At 41.8% G+C, this 16,925-nt stretch overlaps 1 long non-coding RNA gene across 1 annotated transcript; it reads right to left on the bottom strand.

The window, feature by feature from the left end:
• Positions 1-4,514: 4,514 nt before the first annotated feature.
• LOC146435377 (uncharacterized) lies at positions 4,515-16,110 on the bottom strand. Its single transcript, XR_014853212.1, has 3 exons — positions 15,618-16,110; positions 14,371-14,442; positions 4,515-4,682 (listed from the first exon to the last, which is right to left on the bottom strand). It is a non-coding gene; the product is annotated as an uncharacterized LOC146435377 (long non-coding RNA).
• Between the last annotated feature and the right edge of the window lie 815 nt (positions 16,111-16,925).

Below are 16,925 nucleotides of genomic sequence, written 5' to 3'. Positions count from 1 at the left end.
TCTTTACCACACAAGACAGTAGGGATATGCAGGTAACTAACTTTTGGGAACAGAATACAGTAACAAATTAAGTAGGTGTACACCTTACCTTTCTCTTTTCAGAGCCCTGGAGACACAGGTAGATAATTTTGCTTATCTACCTGTGCTATAAATACAGCTTGCTGCTGCTGCAGAAGCTGTGCAGGGAAGTGAGGAGGGGTCTTACATGCACTGCCCATATATCAGCTACTCAGCAGTCCAGCCAGAGTATGAGGGCCTTGGCCAGGCTGCTGATGCACACCTGGTGGGGCAGGTTTTTGAGGAGGCACAGGCTGGGCAGCATCCACTCTGCTGGCAGCAGCAGGGACTGGGAAGCTGAATGGCTCATCAGAGGTGACAAAACCAAGGGTATTCCCACATTGTCACAGCAGGATTTCAGATGGACCAGGGAAGTGGCACAAAGCAGACATCTAAGTTTAGGCAGAGCTTTGAGCATCCCTTTTTGGAGTATAGATGCCCAAGCTCCATTTAAATCTAATATTAAAATCAGCTCCAAGGTGACATGCTGAAGTCATACAGGGAGCTTGTACCTGAGCAGCTGTTGAACCCAGTCCTACACCAACACAATAATCAATGATCCACTTCCACCTTAACCATACCTAAATCTCTGAAAACTGCAGCTCCAGCATCTTCAATCCAGAATAGACTGAGGGGGTAAGAACACTGGAAAGGAGATGGGGCTGTACAAGGTGACCTAAATAAGTATGGACAGTCACACAACTGGAACAATTAAAATTATTTTCTTTCTTGGGAGTCACTTGATTTTACAATTAACTTAGTTTGAATGAGTTTATTTCTTGCAGGCTCTGTAGTACTAATGAACCACGCAGCCCCTGAGGAACACATACCTGTGCAGAACTCGATAGATATGCTTTCATGCAATTTTAAATCTTCTTTGGTTAACCATTAGACCTCCTCAACTAAGCCTAAAGAAAGCAAAGGTTTTGTCTGTTCTATCTCCATAAGACGAGTAGTCAAGATGTACAGTGAGCTGAAGACAGAGGCCTGATTTTTTTCAGTTAGTTAACATCAGATAACACAGTCCTGCTTTCTGCAAGAGACAGCATAAGTCAATCTGCAATTTCACATGATGGATTTAGGCATCATGTTGAGCTCTTTTCCGCTTTCTCCCCACCCACTCGTTCATCATCCTGTGGGCTGTGACAGTACATCCCAGCAGAACTGGGAATTGCATAGCTGAACTGATGTGCATTTAAAAATAAGACTTAAAAAAATAAACACTCTTAAAACCCCCCAATTTGTTATTTTTAACTTTGTCTTATCATTGATCCAGTTAATGCAGTGGCCCTTGAAAGAATTTAATCACCATAAATAAAGAGACAGCGACTTTACACATGGATGAAAAAGCAGAGGGAAATGCTGGGAACTGGGATTTCTTAGATAAGCTTTACCACCAAAGCCAACATTGTGCCTAACCAAACCCACAGTGTCTGGATTTATACTTTACCTACACTGAGGGGACTGTGATCAGCAATTTCACAGAAACAGAGCAGCTGCTACTTTGTCCAGCCCCTGAGCTCAAAGCAGGATAACTACAAGCAAGATACTCAGCAACAGTACTCAGCAAGATATGTTCAAATGGGGTTTTAATACCTCCATGGATGAAAATTCCACCACCCCCCCGACCAGCTTTGGTTCAGTGCTGCCATCATATGCAAGCAATTGTATTGCTGCTTTGTCTTACTGTCTTAAGCTAAAATCTTCAGCACATGAAAACCAGCAGCAATTGCAATGTCTGCAGCAATTGCAATGGGCTGTGACTGATTTACACCTACTGGAAGTCTCTCCACTACTTTGTCTTCTTTCAGTCCAAGTTTCTCACCAGTATTTGATATTGAAAGTTCAGCCCCAGTTCAGGTGCTGGCTCATATTGCCCATCTAGGATCACGTTAGCTCACAGGCCATTGTGGAGTCTTAAATTTCATTCCAAACCATAGTACCTTTGAACTTCTTATTGAAATTTAGACCTAACTTGCATGATTCTGTTTCCTTAAAACAGTAGATTTTGTTTGGTAGAGGTATCTCATTGGGCCATGCTGGATGTATAACCACAATGACACTAACTCCAAAACCTAAGATAGAACAAATAGATTTCTTTCTTCTAAAATATGAATAAAACACCTCAATGAAAAACAGTTTTATTAAGAATCTCTGTTTGAGAAACTCTCCTTTCAAAACCCATTACTTGTTGCTTTATTTCATATCCTTGCAAATAACTTCAATATTAACATGTGGCAACATTTTCCATTTTGCAATGTATAGCTAGCAGACTTTTTTCCCATTGAGTACAATATGAAGTTCATGGGTCTCATTTGCCAGGGTATTCTGCTATAAGGAGATGGCAGCCAACAGCAGGAGTGAAGGTCATGTCTGATACTTTCACAAAGAGGGATCGTGCTTGTGTTGTGTTACTTTGAGGAGATCATCCCTGCAGTACTTTGAGAAATGGACTGGACGCATTAGACCAGCAAAACATCAGGTTATTTTTTCTTTTGCTGGGGTCCTATTTTATAAAAGCAAATTTTTTCCTAAGCTGCCCTGATTAGATAGCACTAATAACATTAAGCTAAATTGATTCCTTGGGAGATGTCCCAATTAAATGGCTATCCTAATTAAGCACATCCTGATTAAGCAAAAGATCCTATAATTATAATAATAGCATGTAATAAAAACTGGCCCATAGTTCTGTTCAGACAGAAAGCATTTTGCAAGCCTTATTTACAGGAACCACTTTATCCAGTATTGAAACACAACCAGCTCTTGGGTGAAATGCTACATCTGTTTAACAACATGCAGTAGAACTGAACAGGCATTCAGAACAGGAAAATGAAAAATTCTGTCCCATGCAGACAACACAGACAATGTTATGATAAAGCAGAAGGTACTTAGCATGTAATTTGGATGAACTATTTTGACTGATTTTAGCAGAATTGCTGCAGTATTTACAATTGCTTCAAATTATCACAAGTTCACCAAAAAGTGTTTTATAGAAGCTTCTTATAAATACTTAAGCCCCATAATAAATAGAGGAAAAGTACACCACATTGAACTTTTGCCTTCTACATTCTGAAACAAAAAAAATCTCCTTCCTATATTGACACAATGGGGTTTTTATCAGCTTAAAATACTGAGGAGAGTGCAGCACAGGAAGCCAAATACGGTTTGGTAAAAGTAGCAGTGTGAAAACTCAGTTTTCTCCAAAGCACTGTAAAACTGAGCTCCTGACCCTCTGTAGTTATTGCAAATGTATGGCATGTTTTTTGAGCACTGCTGTGCCAGAGGGAATTCTGATTGTGTGTTTTGGATGCTGTTCATGCTCCAGCTTGCCTAATTGTATTCGTCTGGCTTAGTTCCTCTCTTGATCACAGTGGAGTAGGACAACCTCATATTTTCTAGTTTGTCCTACACAACTCTGTAAAGAAGATGTTGAGTAACTCTCAGTAAGTGATGAGTCAGATAAATATATTTACTTATTAAAATTACCCTTTTTTTGGTCATCCTAGTGACAAAGGAGCAGAAACAAGGAGTTAACATGAAACCCATACTCCTAAGTGTCAGCTGACAATAACTGAATGAATATAAATGCAAGCAGTCATCAGCATAAGGTAAATTATCATTGAACAGAAAAATTGGTGAAGGCCACCACAAACATTATTACAGGGAGTATGTGTAACAACTCCCTTCATCTTTCCTTATTGTCTTGCCATTGTAATGTATGAGCATTTAAAGGTTATAGAGATATTATGATATTTATTCAATATTAGTTCAATATTGTGTGGATGTAGAGTTTTTAAGCTACACACTACAATGTCAAGGAGCAGAGTCTGGTCCTTGCATAAACTCAGGAGTATTTATAATGCAGCTGCACTGAAGTGCTGCTCTCCACAGTATCAAGAGAGATGCCCACCTGTGACACATCTGAGGTACCATTTTAAAATGCAATAGTGCCCTTTGAAGAAAGCAATGGTTGTTGGTACTGCTAGGGGATGAAGACATCATGTTGTCTTCTCAGCATTACAGTGAGCTCCCAACACAAGGCAGCCCTGAGAAGTACAAATGCAACCTGAGGATGTGCTGTAGAGCAACATAATTGCAATTACTGCCAAGAGCGACTCTACACAAGGACGTAATGCAGAACACAGAGACCCACGCTGAGGAAATAACTACAGAAACCAGAACAAGCTGCAAACTACAATTACTAGGATCAGAGAAACAGCCAATCTGTATACCAAAAATGATTAAAAGAGCTTCACTGTTCAGGATGCAATTGACATTTGTACCCGCATCAGGCAAATTAAATTACAAAGAAAAAGCAGTTGAGGTAAAATGGCAATGATAGCACGAAAACAAGCTAGGGCTGGTCTTGAAACTGAAAGGCTTTCATTGAGGTACCTTCTAACCATGTTAATCTTTCAGAATAAAAGCCTGGTTAGCCATAAACAAACTTACCTGGTGCTGTAGCAGATGATAGATGTAGACCAGCTCTGAAAGTCCTGTGCTTTGCTGCCAGGTAGTTGGCATATCATACTGACTGCTTCAATCTCAGTGCCAGCCTTGCTTGAAGTCTTATTCCTTTATCTTAGCCTCCAAGTCACTAACCCTCCATGCCTTGATATGTTCTTCTAACATGTAAAGAGAAAAAAATAATTTTGAAGAAGTTATCTGTGGGCAAGCTCCCCAAAGATGTCATTAGCATACAATACAGAACTAACATAAAGCCATTTTAAGGACATAATCTTCAACATAAATCTTCAGGCAGTTCACAGCAGCACAACAGTCACTCCCTGTTCCCTTCAGGTAAAGGCAGAAAAATTTTTTTTTTTAATAGAAATATACCTTGATGCTTCCAAATCACAAGATGAGCAATTCTACGAGTAAAAAATATCTATGCATAGAATACTAAAAAAACCCAAAACCAACCCAAAAAAAACCCAACAACAAAAAAAACCAAACAAAAAAACCCACAACAAAACAAACCCAAATCAAAAGAACATCAACAACACATTAAATAGCTTCTGGTTTGATCTCCAACAATAACAACACTATGGGGAAATTCACTTTGGTACTAAAGACTATACTAATTTCTATATTTCTACAGCTTCTATAAGAAGCTATCCCTGCTTCTTTTCAGATTCACCTTTCCCCACAACTAACCTAACAGCCTCATGTCCAGTTCCTTAAATGGCAAAAAACCAAGCATATACCTTCTGGGACCTTCCCTACCATCCCTAAATCAGTTATCTTAGATTGCATTACAGAGTTACATTACTCCATGACCTGATGTCTCAGGTGGTGATTTTATACCCAGGTGCGCACAATAAACTGCAATCAATGTTCTTAAAAAGCTACTTTCGGTAAAACATGGGGAATTTTTTTGCAAGCAGTAATAAAGCCTTGTAACAATCGTGAAAGTAGGGCAAAGGTTATGACAGATGAAGTGGAGCTACCCCAGCAGTGGAGGCTGGAAGACTGTTTTATGCTAAAAAAGCCTATTTCCAGGCAGTAAGGACGTGCCCAGCCTAAGGGAATTAACATCTGGTTAAATTAAAAGCAGATGTTTAGCTGCTATAAAGCAGCAGAGCACCACCAGTCAGTGAAACAGGTTCCCTTGTGCAAACTCTGCCAATCCCTTATCATGGGGGAAGCTGGGCCAAAGCTCCATCCCCATCCAGGCCTAGGCAATTCTGAACTATGCTGAAGTATGTTTAGTTAGCAGGTTATTTCACTCTTCATTTCACTGAGGCATTCTGAGCTGTGAGCTCAGGCATGAAAAAGCAGGTTGTTTTTTTCTACAAATACAGCAAGTGCATCTGCGTTATAAACTACCCTTGTTCTGTCAAAATTGTTATCCTTCTCCACTCACTCTAACTTGCAATCTCCTTAAGTTTTAATTGCTAAGTGATTCCATGACTGCTGAGGATTTTGTCAACTCAGGATCTCATATTCAAAGGAACCTCAATTTTTAATTAACCTTAAGAGTGTTGTCCACTAATCATGTGGATCTTCTATTTTTTTCTCCAAACAGTATTTTGCCTCACAGTATAAAGGTCAAAGTCTACTTGCTCCTGAAAATACCACTCTTGTAGGATGAACAAAACCTAACATTTTCATTATTACACTAGAAAAGGCAATGCCTGTTTTCTTTAACAGGCTTTCTGTTAAATTGTAAGATCTTCATAATTTGAGGTGAATTTTCCTGCCTGCTTTGTACACCTTTGGAAAATTGGGCCCTATTCCTCTTAGCTCTACGACAAAAATGATATTATTATCGTGGTTGTCTTGGAAAGGGGCATGAAAGACTAGAAGAAACTTTGTTTCTGAATTGGAACCTCAGCCTGCATAAACTGGGCTTTCTTTTTCCTGTGAGCTGGGCTCACTTTTTGGGAGGCCTGGTGCTAAGCCCACTACAGGTGGCAAAGCATTGTTTGTGTTCATGATTCTGCTCTTCTGCTCACGTAGACTGAGTGATTGGGTGCTTCTTATCTTAAATGTCTTCAACAATGTTTCACCTCCTGGATCATCTCTGCAGATCACCTCTGCTGGGAGGACTGACAGACTATGGAGTTTATGGTCCAGCCACACTTCGTTTGTCACCAGTATCACCAATCTCACAACTGTGACTCTAAGACACCCTTAATTAATACATCAGTGTTAAAAAAATATTCTGGTGTCCCCAGGTGACAGCAAATCTGACCACATGGCCTGTGTCAGAGCAGTGTCACAGCAGATTCACACTGCTTAACCATCCAGCCTCTGCCCTAAACAATAACACAGAGGACACTCAAACAAGAGAGGCTTAGCTCTCAGAGCATGGTCAAGACTGCAAAGTGGAAAATACTTCTAGGACTGTGTCCTCGTATTCATATGCAAGTCCTTTAGGCTTTTAGAAGTGTACATCTTGTGTTGCATATGTTTATTGGGCAGACAAAACACAATCTATAGGAAAAGCAGGACCCAGGTAGTGTTCAGCCAGAGCTTGCAATGACAGATCCTTCTGGGTACCTTCAAATTGCTGAGATTCAGCATCTACTTCTGTCTCTTTACTATGATAAGAGCTTGATACATGTACATTTATTTATTATTAGACGTGCTTAGCCTCCACACCTCTAACTAAAGTCAAGGGGAGAAGAAAGTTTTGTGTTGCTCTCTGCTCCAACCATAGGTCATGATCTCAAGAACATGTTAACTGGACCCCAGCAAGAGAACTTTGACAAAATCCATAGTGCTCAGTCCTAGTATTGAATCTGTCCAGACAAATAATTTACCAGAATTGGAGCCATATTAGCTGTGATGTTAATAAAACCTTCTAAAGTGAACTGTTTCGGGGTAAGGTTTCTATTTCCTTCAAACACAATATCAATGTCTCACTGATAGCTGCAGGCTAAAATTATCAAGAAACACAAGTCTCTTTTTTTTTCAACTGGCTTATTCTAGAAATAAATGGGTAGTGTTTTAAGAACTACATTGCAAATTCAATCCTGACCCCTGGGATTATTTAGCCTTAAGCCTGGATGTAATAACTTCACCCAGTCTTCAAGACAGAAATGTTTTTGTGCTTGGTAAGACATCTGTCTCAGCACAAATTTTTAAGACTTCACATTATAATTTCTCCACTGATCATCAGGTGAGGGAAGTGTCATAATAAGTGTTATAACAATGATTAGTGGGACAATGTCCTTCATTAAACTGACTCACAAACAAGTATTTTTAAAAATAATTTTGGCTTCTCTTTAAAAGGCTGCTGGCTCTTGCAAAGTAGAACCTATGCTGATGTCAAACTCCAAGTTCCTTGGCTCACAGCTCACAAAATCTGCAGTCTATATGCAGACATACAATTATTTAGCAGGTGAGTGGAAGGGAGAGCTTGCAGGTTATTTGTTACATTGCCACCACATCAGGTAGCTTCACACGTCAGGTCCTTACTGGTCACCTTTGGACACAAGAAAAAAGGTAAGCACAACTAACTTTATTTATACACTATACACAAATCCCTGAAAGGCGTTGGTTACAAATACAGATGATTCAGAGTTATGTGAGACACTCCAAACATCAAAACTCAGTTCCCAGAGAGCAACAAGCCTCAAAAGCTGCTTCCAAGTAGATTGAAAGGCAAACTGTTTATCCAATGGGGTGGCAGGTTCCTTTGGAGCTAAAACATCATTGCTTGTTTCAGGGAGCATCAAAAACCAAACCAAACTGTACCACATAGTGAATCTTGCCCTGTATATTTTATAAAAATTATTTACCTTCCAGCAGAGCAGATTTGGTGCCTGTCACAATCTCCAGCTCTAGGAAGGGAGAATTTCAATTTACACAGAATACAGAGAGCAAAGGGACAGCTCAAACTTCCATTTTCCTGATATTGCTGCTTTTCTTTGGGAATGGGACACAGACACATAATTTCTTGGTCCCTTTGACACTCATGAAACTTTAGGACCAAGTCTGATGAAAGTTGTTTAGAAACTGTAAATATTTACCTGGATCCACAATAAGACAGAAACACATTTGGCAGAGTACCAGCCTCGGACCCAGAAAGATGCAATTTTGTTCCTTGCATCATCACAGTTTTACTGTGTGACAAGCACAGTCAAGTCCTGCTGTAGGGATGTGCAATAGTCTCCATATTCACTCAGTTCTATACTCAAAACAGAGGTGAAATGTAGCAGGATTTTACACACATAAGGAATTATTCAGATACCACAATAAAGGTGGTGTGTAAATACCTCCAGGTAAATATCTCCCAAGTAAGGTATGTTTCTTCTGCATGATTATCATAATGGCATCCAAAACTCACCGTGCCAGATTTATGTATCAGCAGGACACAATCATAAATACAAGATGCCTTTCAAGCACTGTGACATTCCCTTCCTGCAGATGGCTGGAAATGTTCTTAGATACAATATTTGCAATTAGCTTGCTGATGAAATTAGTGCTCTGAACTGGTTAGTTTTATAGATGCCCCTGCTACTCCCTCTGTGGCTATTACTGCTTTAACTTCTTAGAGACCTTGGCTGAGAGCACTTTCTTAGAACTGCAATATCGAGAGTGCAGGTCAGAAAAAAAAAACATGGCCCAGTACATGCAGTGAGAAGAGGTGGAGTCCTCAGGTGGGTGATTTGTCTGGGACTCTGATGGACTGCATCCTAATCCCTGCTGTCCCACTGCTGACCCTGAACTGGTCATTCACCTCTGTTTCTGCCTCAGGAAAATGAGGACAGTGCTACTTACTGCCTTTCAGCCCTCTGCCCATGGCAGAGGACATGCTGTGGGAGAGATCAGAGTCATCGCTGTTCCCAGTGGCCAGTCCTGGTACCTCCTTTTTTAAGCATGAGTAATCACCATTTCTGACATATGCTGCCCTGCCACTCTCATTTACCCAGCATGAGGGTTTGAGGCATGTGATCAAAACATTAAGGAAAAATCCCTCCACCTACTCTTCCTGAATTTCCCAGGAGAACTGTCCAGGTGCACACACTGCTGAGGACACTTGCCCCTTGCCTGCTGCCTGGAAGCACATCAGTGATGGAAAGGATCCATCAGTAATACAGGGACTTCATAGGTCACATCAGGGGTATTAGGGCATCCCATACATCCAGGGTGCTGTTGCTTCAACCTAGTTTGCCACTATTAACTGCTTTGTGCCACTGTGATGTTCCTTCTTCTATAGGAAGCAAGCAGGAAATTGAGAATTTGATGAAGCTTCCACTGTCTTTGCACGAAAGGCCGTCAATGTCTCAGGCTGGTTTCCACCTTTCACTGACAATAAAGTAATTTGCTCATAACAAACAGCTGCTCATCTGAAAGAGGACTGGCACGAATCATAGAGGAGGCATGAATCAAAGAGGACTGGCATGAAAAGCTCATGCTCACTTTTGAACACTGCATTATGCCCTGATTAATTGGCAGTGGCTTATGGCTCTATCAATAGGACACACTCCCTGGAAGAATGACACATTTCTGAGAAATCCTCAACAGACCCATGTATTATTGATGAGCTAGAAGAAAATCATCTGGGTATTTTTACAAACCCAAGCTTTAAATCAGTTTTGCTGAAAGGCCTGTCAGTCTTTTTGATTATGTTTCTGTCTGAAATAAATTTCCCCTGAGGCAAAATCTTCAGTTATGGCACAAGCCTGCAGCTTAGGAGACCTGCACTCCCTCCTTGGTTCTGTGTCAGATATGTGGTGCCTTTAGCACCCCGGAGACCGATCTTAACTGTATGCCTGATGATCATAACTACTCTTTAAGTAGTCTCACAAAAAAATGAAAAGCATTCAACTGCTGCCAACTACCCTGGCTGTCCAGCAGTGCTCTCTCATCACTGCAGTATTTGCAGACCTACTTTGGAGAACTTTTCCATCTTCTCCTGTTTCCTGCAGGGGTATTATCTGTGCTTGTGAGGATTCAATTAATGCCATTGATGTGGAATGTTGTTTCATTCATCACTGGCCACAGCATCTAATGAATAGGATAATCTAATTCTTCCCAAATAAATATGACACCAAATTAAAAGAGTTCATAAACAGCCTCCAAAATGAGTGAGTTTGTTTCAATTTATTGCCTTTTAAATTGCACTGGATCCCTCAAGTACCAACCTAGCTATAAACAAACCAATGACTGAGTTTGAAAGTTTATTATCACTAATGTTTGCCTTTATTTATACTAGATTTGAGTGTTAGTATTAGCTGGAAGAACAGAAAAAGGGAGGTCATCCAAATGCTACAGTTTTTAGCTACAATTTTCCTTAACTAGTGAGAGAGCTTTAAGGAACAATGTATGGTAGACAATTATTTTTGCTGTGTTTACTGTCACTGAAACATTTAACAAAGTAGTTATGACCTATCATTAGAAGCATGTGAAAAGTTCACCAGGAAACCAAAAAAAAGTTGCAATGCCTAGTGGGTACTTGGCTAGTTTAAGAAGAGACTCCTTGCCCTATCTTCCACCAAAACCCAAAGCCACAGTTCTTCTAAGTTTTTGTCTGATATAATTTTATTTGGGAGTCAGCTGTTAGAAAGATTATTACATATGTAAAGACAGATGATCTTGTGAACCTCTTCTTTGAATGTAGCCTGGTTTTCAGTATCCTGCCTTGTCTGACCAGATTTCCAGAATGCCTGGCAGGAAAAGAGACAATCAGTGTGATTGTGGATTTCCTACAGGATGATCCAGATGAAAGAGAAAGCAAGAGAATCCATAGACTTAATGTGGTGCTTAAAAAGTACATCGTATTGGCTCACCAGTTTAACTGCGGACAATACCTGGTGCTTCAGAAGAACCTCATCTTGTGCTATACTGCTTGACAATCCTATTTATTTAACAGCTTCTATATAGCTTCTAAACGCTTTCCTGAAATTAATCAATTTAACCTCGTTACAGACAGTCCCATGAAGTAAAGATTTATCTCTGCATGGCTTTCAGAGTTAGCACATAACTAAGGGTAACACAGCTGTGGCTTAGAAATCCAGAGCTATCACATCTGCAAAGCAGTAAACTGCCTTGTGGAGGGGTTTTCTTTCAGTCCCAGAAGCAGGACAAGCAGTGAGGAACAAGCGAACTTACCACAGAATGGTTTGGGTTGGAAAGGACCTTCAACGGCCATCCAGTCCAACCCCCTGCAATGAGCAGAGACATCTACTGGATCAGTTTGCTCAGAGTCCCATCCAACCAGAATGTTCCCAGGGAAGGGCATCCAACAGCTCTCTGGGCAACCTGTGCCAGTGCTTCAGTTCTGGCAAGGCTCAAAATGGACATTGGCTGTACTGTTCCTATTTCTTGTTTGAACGTTTTGGGATCTGTTTAAACTCAGAAATTAGACCCCCAAACACTGATCTCTTCTCTTGGAGAAGATTGCTAGTGACATTTAAAGCAATGACTCTCCCCTCCCTTTTGAATAATATCAGCCTTTATTTTGTCTAAAATAACAAGCAATCTTTCAGCTCAGTGGCTAAACCAAGGAACTGTGGTTCTTTGTCTTAAACTAAAATAGAAATTTAGGAGATAGTGCAGAAAGTAAAAATTATTTTCTCAGGCAAGCAGAGTATTAAAATTTCCCCTTCCAAAATGTCATGTTTCAGCTTCAGATTAATGAAACCTTTTAATAATTGTTTTTCAGCTTGAATCAGTTTTTAAAATAAAGTTGCCATTTAAAAATCAATAAATGGAAATGTTGACTTTCATTTCCCCCCTATTTTTCTGCCTGACATTCATTTATAAACTCAGTTAAATTTTCTTTATGCCCACCAAATGCCTTTTTTCCCCCCTGTGAATATAGTACTGTCAATAATATTTTGCCCAGTGCTGACTGTGATTCTATGCTTCCCTAGACCATTGCTACACATGACTCAGTTCCTGTTTGGACTAACTCAATTTCAGAGCTCACTGCCATCTATAACTCCAAAGAGCAATTTCAGCTGAAATCCTAAATTGAATTACAGATTCGTATTGCATTGCCCACTATTTATTAATAATATTGTGCCTACAACATATCCTGTTCTTCATTACCACAGAGAGAACAGTACTGGTTCCTCTGTGTGATCCAGAGCTATTTATTTCTCCAAATGTTATATTCCCGCATGTACAGAACCTACAGACATCTGTGTTTCTTTTGTAATAAGTACTTTTATCTAGCCAGAAATGCAGAAAAGGTTTCTCAGAACTATACTTGGATGTATCATATGACTTCTATATCAAAGAACAATATCACCGTAAGTATTTCTTTGCAACTGGAAGGATGCAAAGTATTATGGGATAAAGTCCCTGTGAACTTCAAACTCCCACACCAGTGACACTTTTAAGTGCTGGGCACGCAACTTTCAGTCAGAAATGCCAACTCTAAGCCTCCAACAGACATGAGCAGTCCAAGGCATGATACTGACCCACCATGGCTAACTGAGATTGGTAACAGGAAGGAATGTTGGGGAAACAGAAACACAGCTTGAACATGTAATACTTTCTTCCAAACAGACTGGAGCCCAGGTCCTCAGGATTGGCTGTTTCTGTCTTCTCAGAGGACAGTCAGACACAAACCCTAAACTATTAAGTTTTTTCTGCAGTCTAACATAAAGTTTTTTGTGAACAACAAAAACTACTGGTAATTTCTTGGAACCTCAGGGTTGAGTTCTTTGGGTTCAAACAGATGACACCAGAAGACTGAACAACAATTACTTACAAGGCCAATAATGTTTGCAGTAATGGGAGAGATGGAGAATTGGAGTGACCTTGTTTACATGTGGTCTGAGGAGAGGAGCTTGCTGCACTGTGTCAAACAAAACATCTCTTGCTGCTGCAGTATCCCAGGCATGGGGATGTTCTGCAGTTATTGACCCCAGCCACTAAAGAAGTGAAGAGTCTTTGGAATCAGCTCAGGCAATTGGGTTCAAGGGAGGAGTTGAAAGAAAGCCTGGCAGGTCTTCGGCACAGTCCCATTTTAACATCTCACAGCTTGCTGCTATCTTCCCTGCAAAGGAGATTCCATCTAATAATCCCTGAGGAAGGTGCACATTTTATTATCAGATGGCCACCTTGCCAGGAAAATAGGCTGCTTCAAGATAGCCAGACAATAAGCCACAACACTAGGACACTCCTTTATCCCATCTGGATGTCTGTGGCAGGCAGTATTTAAACACTGTGGCATTAATAAATCAACACTAATTTATCATTAATTTATTAATTTAAGTATAAAAATAATCAGCAGTTTCCATTCAGGAAGGATCCCATCTGCCCAGCAATGAGGGTGCTCTCCCATCGAGCCTCCCTTCAGCCCACCCCAGAACAAAATAGTGGAGCCATCCATGACAGCAATGACAATCCATGACAATCCACCTTCCCTTCCCCCGGGCCACACACCGTGCTGTTTTGTGTTTTGGCAACCCCACCCTGAGCTCTGCAAAGAAGTGCTGTCTGGGCTGCTTCAAAGATGCCCCAGTGTCAGATCTGGTGCCTGAGGCAAAGCTCTGTACCGGCCCCACCCCAGCCCCATCTCAACAGCCTACAGCAGCCATGGTTGCCTCTGAGCATTGACAGGGAAACTGCAGACAAAAAGGACGACTGAACATCTTTCTCAGATTATTTCCTGGCCTTGAAATCCTTTCCTAAAAATGAGGAGATGGTAAAGAGATCTCTCACTTAGCCCAACTAAGATACCCGCTATTCTCTTCTTCCACTTCCTGACACGAACAATGTTATTTTAACCTCAGTTTGAGCACTTAAACATATTTTATCCAAAACTACTCCAAACTGTTGCAAAATAGAAATACAAGTGAAGCCAAACCCATACCATCTTTTCTTCTTCTCACAGTGATGACGCACCTCTTAAGAAGCAGAGCCTTTGCTTGCCTGTGGCTGGCCTCCTGGATTTCAGGTCACATCCGCACCGGGTTGCTGGGAGAATTAAGCAATAGTATATAAGGTCAGCTTTCTCTGGAATGGAAACTGAGGGGTTAAACACGAAGTATATGCATCAGCATATCTGAACATACTTCTGTTAGTTTTCCAGGTGTCAGGAACAGCACGAATAATTGGAGCTAATAGTTCCTATGTATGCCAGGGTGTGAGTTGAGCAGAGAGCTGAAGTACCCACACCCCACGAGGCTGATGGAGAGCCCAGCTCCTGCTGTGTGTGCTGCATCTGAGCACGCAGGAGCAGCCACCAGGGGAAGACAGCAAGGTGGCATTTGTGCTGTCCCTGGAGACTCCCTGCACACAAGTCTTTCTGCAGCACAGGAGGAGTAAAAAGCCTGGCACATAGGCTGCAGAAGGCTTGCACTACTCCTGGGCATTTTTTACATTGCCCCTGTTACCTTTTCCTTGCCAAGCTTTTATCTTGATTTTTGTGCAATAAGATCATGTTAATAAAACTCTGAATGAATAGAAAGGCCCTAAGTCAATATTTGCACTTAGAAAAGACTGGTTAGAACAGCTTAGGAATTGATCCTGATTTATTAAAGCACCTGTTCACCCAGGGAACATTTTAGCAGCAATCAATATATAATTAAATCTTCATTGATGTTTTACAATTGTTTTGTTTCCCAGCAATTACAATGATAGAATCAGCTTCCCCTGGTTGTTCCTCCTTTCCAGCTTTACTACTGATCTTCTGTGAGCACTCTGGCAACTCAGTTTACATCTCCCAAGCTGTTATTAATAAACTGGGATCACAATCACAGTGAAACAGCTCTAATCCAGACCCACTGTGCTAAGCACAGGCCAGCAAGGAGAGCCAACCTCTGACCTGAGTAACCTGATAACAATAACAACAAAACGGCAGCTCCGGGGGTCATATAAGCACAAATGTTTTAGTGAAATCTTTAGACGACTCTAAACTAAAATATGCTTGAAGGCTTTCAGCCTTCGAAATGAGCTTTCAGGCTTTTCTAGTCAGATTTTAGGTCCCTCAAAGCTGGGATTGCTTTTCACTTGCTGCCTGTACAGCTTCAGGAAATGCAGGTGTTGTGGGTGCAGCAGTGTAAATCACTTCGGTTCCCTGCTCAGGCAGACATAAATTACCATTTGGCCTTTCCAAAATAATACCCCAAACGCACCAGAACAGCTCATACATTCACTAAAACCTCCTCACACGACTCTGGCTGGAGGAATCCCTTGCTGCAGAGCTCATAGCCATGCTGAGGGCTGTGGGCTGAGAGCCCCAGCGCTGGCTCCCCAAGGGCACCGGGAACGCACCCCTCCGGCTCCGCTTCGCGCTGGCTGTGGGAGAAAGCGAAGGGGGAAACGGGGCAAATCCCCAGGAGCCACAGTGCTGCTGTTCGTCTCAGCTCCCGAGGAGGCCTGGCCCATGGAGCAGAGCCGAGAGCCAGGCAGCTCCCAGCAGAGGGGAGTGTAAGCTCGGCTTTCGCCACCGCCGCAGCCCCACCCGGCTCTAGCAGGCCCGAACCGCTTCAAAAAAACCCCAGACCAAAACGAAGCAGGGAAACCTGATCATCCGTGTCAGTTAGAACAAGTGACTGCGAAAAAGCAAGTGGGGCTTTGCCCAGCAAAAGGGATGTGCGATTCCCTGGCCTTTGGTGTCCGTAGCAGGCCCACATCCCTCAAAAACTGAGAGAAGAACCCCCCACCTTGATGGTCGGCCTAGAGACAAGGTGAGGAACTGGGGTATCACTGAAAAGACAAGCACATAAAGGGGCAAAGACTGAAACCTCCCCTTCCTGTTGGCTTGAGGTGTGTAGATACCCTGACCCAGGTGCCTTGTCTGTCCTGGACTCACCAAGACCTTTTGAACTTGCCACTCTCATGGCACTGGTTCCTGCTAATCTCCGCATCGCAGAGAAAGGAGCACCCCTCAGCCAGAAACTTCACCCCTCTGATCAGAAAAACTCCCTTACTGAACACATTTACTGAAAGGCTTTAGGTAGCTGCACATTTAAAGGAGTTGCTTTAAGTGTGGAGAACCAGTGGTTGAGGCAGACCCAAACTTCTCAAAGCTCTCAGACTGTTCTCTCTGTATCCCTGTCCACATCTGGGGCTTCATTCAGCACAGGGTAGGTGCAGTCATGGGGGTTGGAGGTAATTTTGGAGCGAATCCCCTGCCTGCTGAGAAGTTACTGTGACACAAGGAGCAGAAACAGTTCTGCTCTCCAGGGCAGGACATCCTATGTTCTTCAAAACCAAATCATCTATGCCAGTGTTGATTCCCCCATTGTCTGACATTGATGTGAGGACATGAACTTGCTGGTCTTCTCCAACAGACAAGCAAGAGGGAAATTAGGCACTCAGCTTTCAACTTTCACATACTTACAGCCAGCTTGGCTCTGCCATTCACTGCTCCTTGGGGAGCCCCTCCTGAAGTTATGTAGATAAGGCTGCTAAACTGGTGCCTCTGGCACTAAATTCTCAGTTCTGACCCATGC

This window comes from Lichenostomus cassidix, chromosome 6, assembly GCF_008360975.1.
Source record: "Lichenostomus cassidix isolate B80296 chromosome 6, HeHo_3.0, whole genome shotgun sequence".
NCBI classification, from domain to species: Eukaryota; Metazoa; Chordata; class Aves; order Passeriformes; family Meliphagidae; genus Lichenostomus; species Lichenostomus cassidix.
The sequence above is the reverse complement of the archived record's forward strand: the minus strand, read 5'-3'. Positions and strand labels throughout refer to the sequence as shown.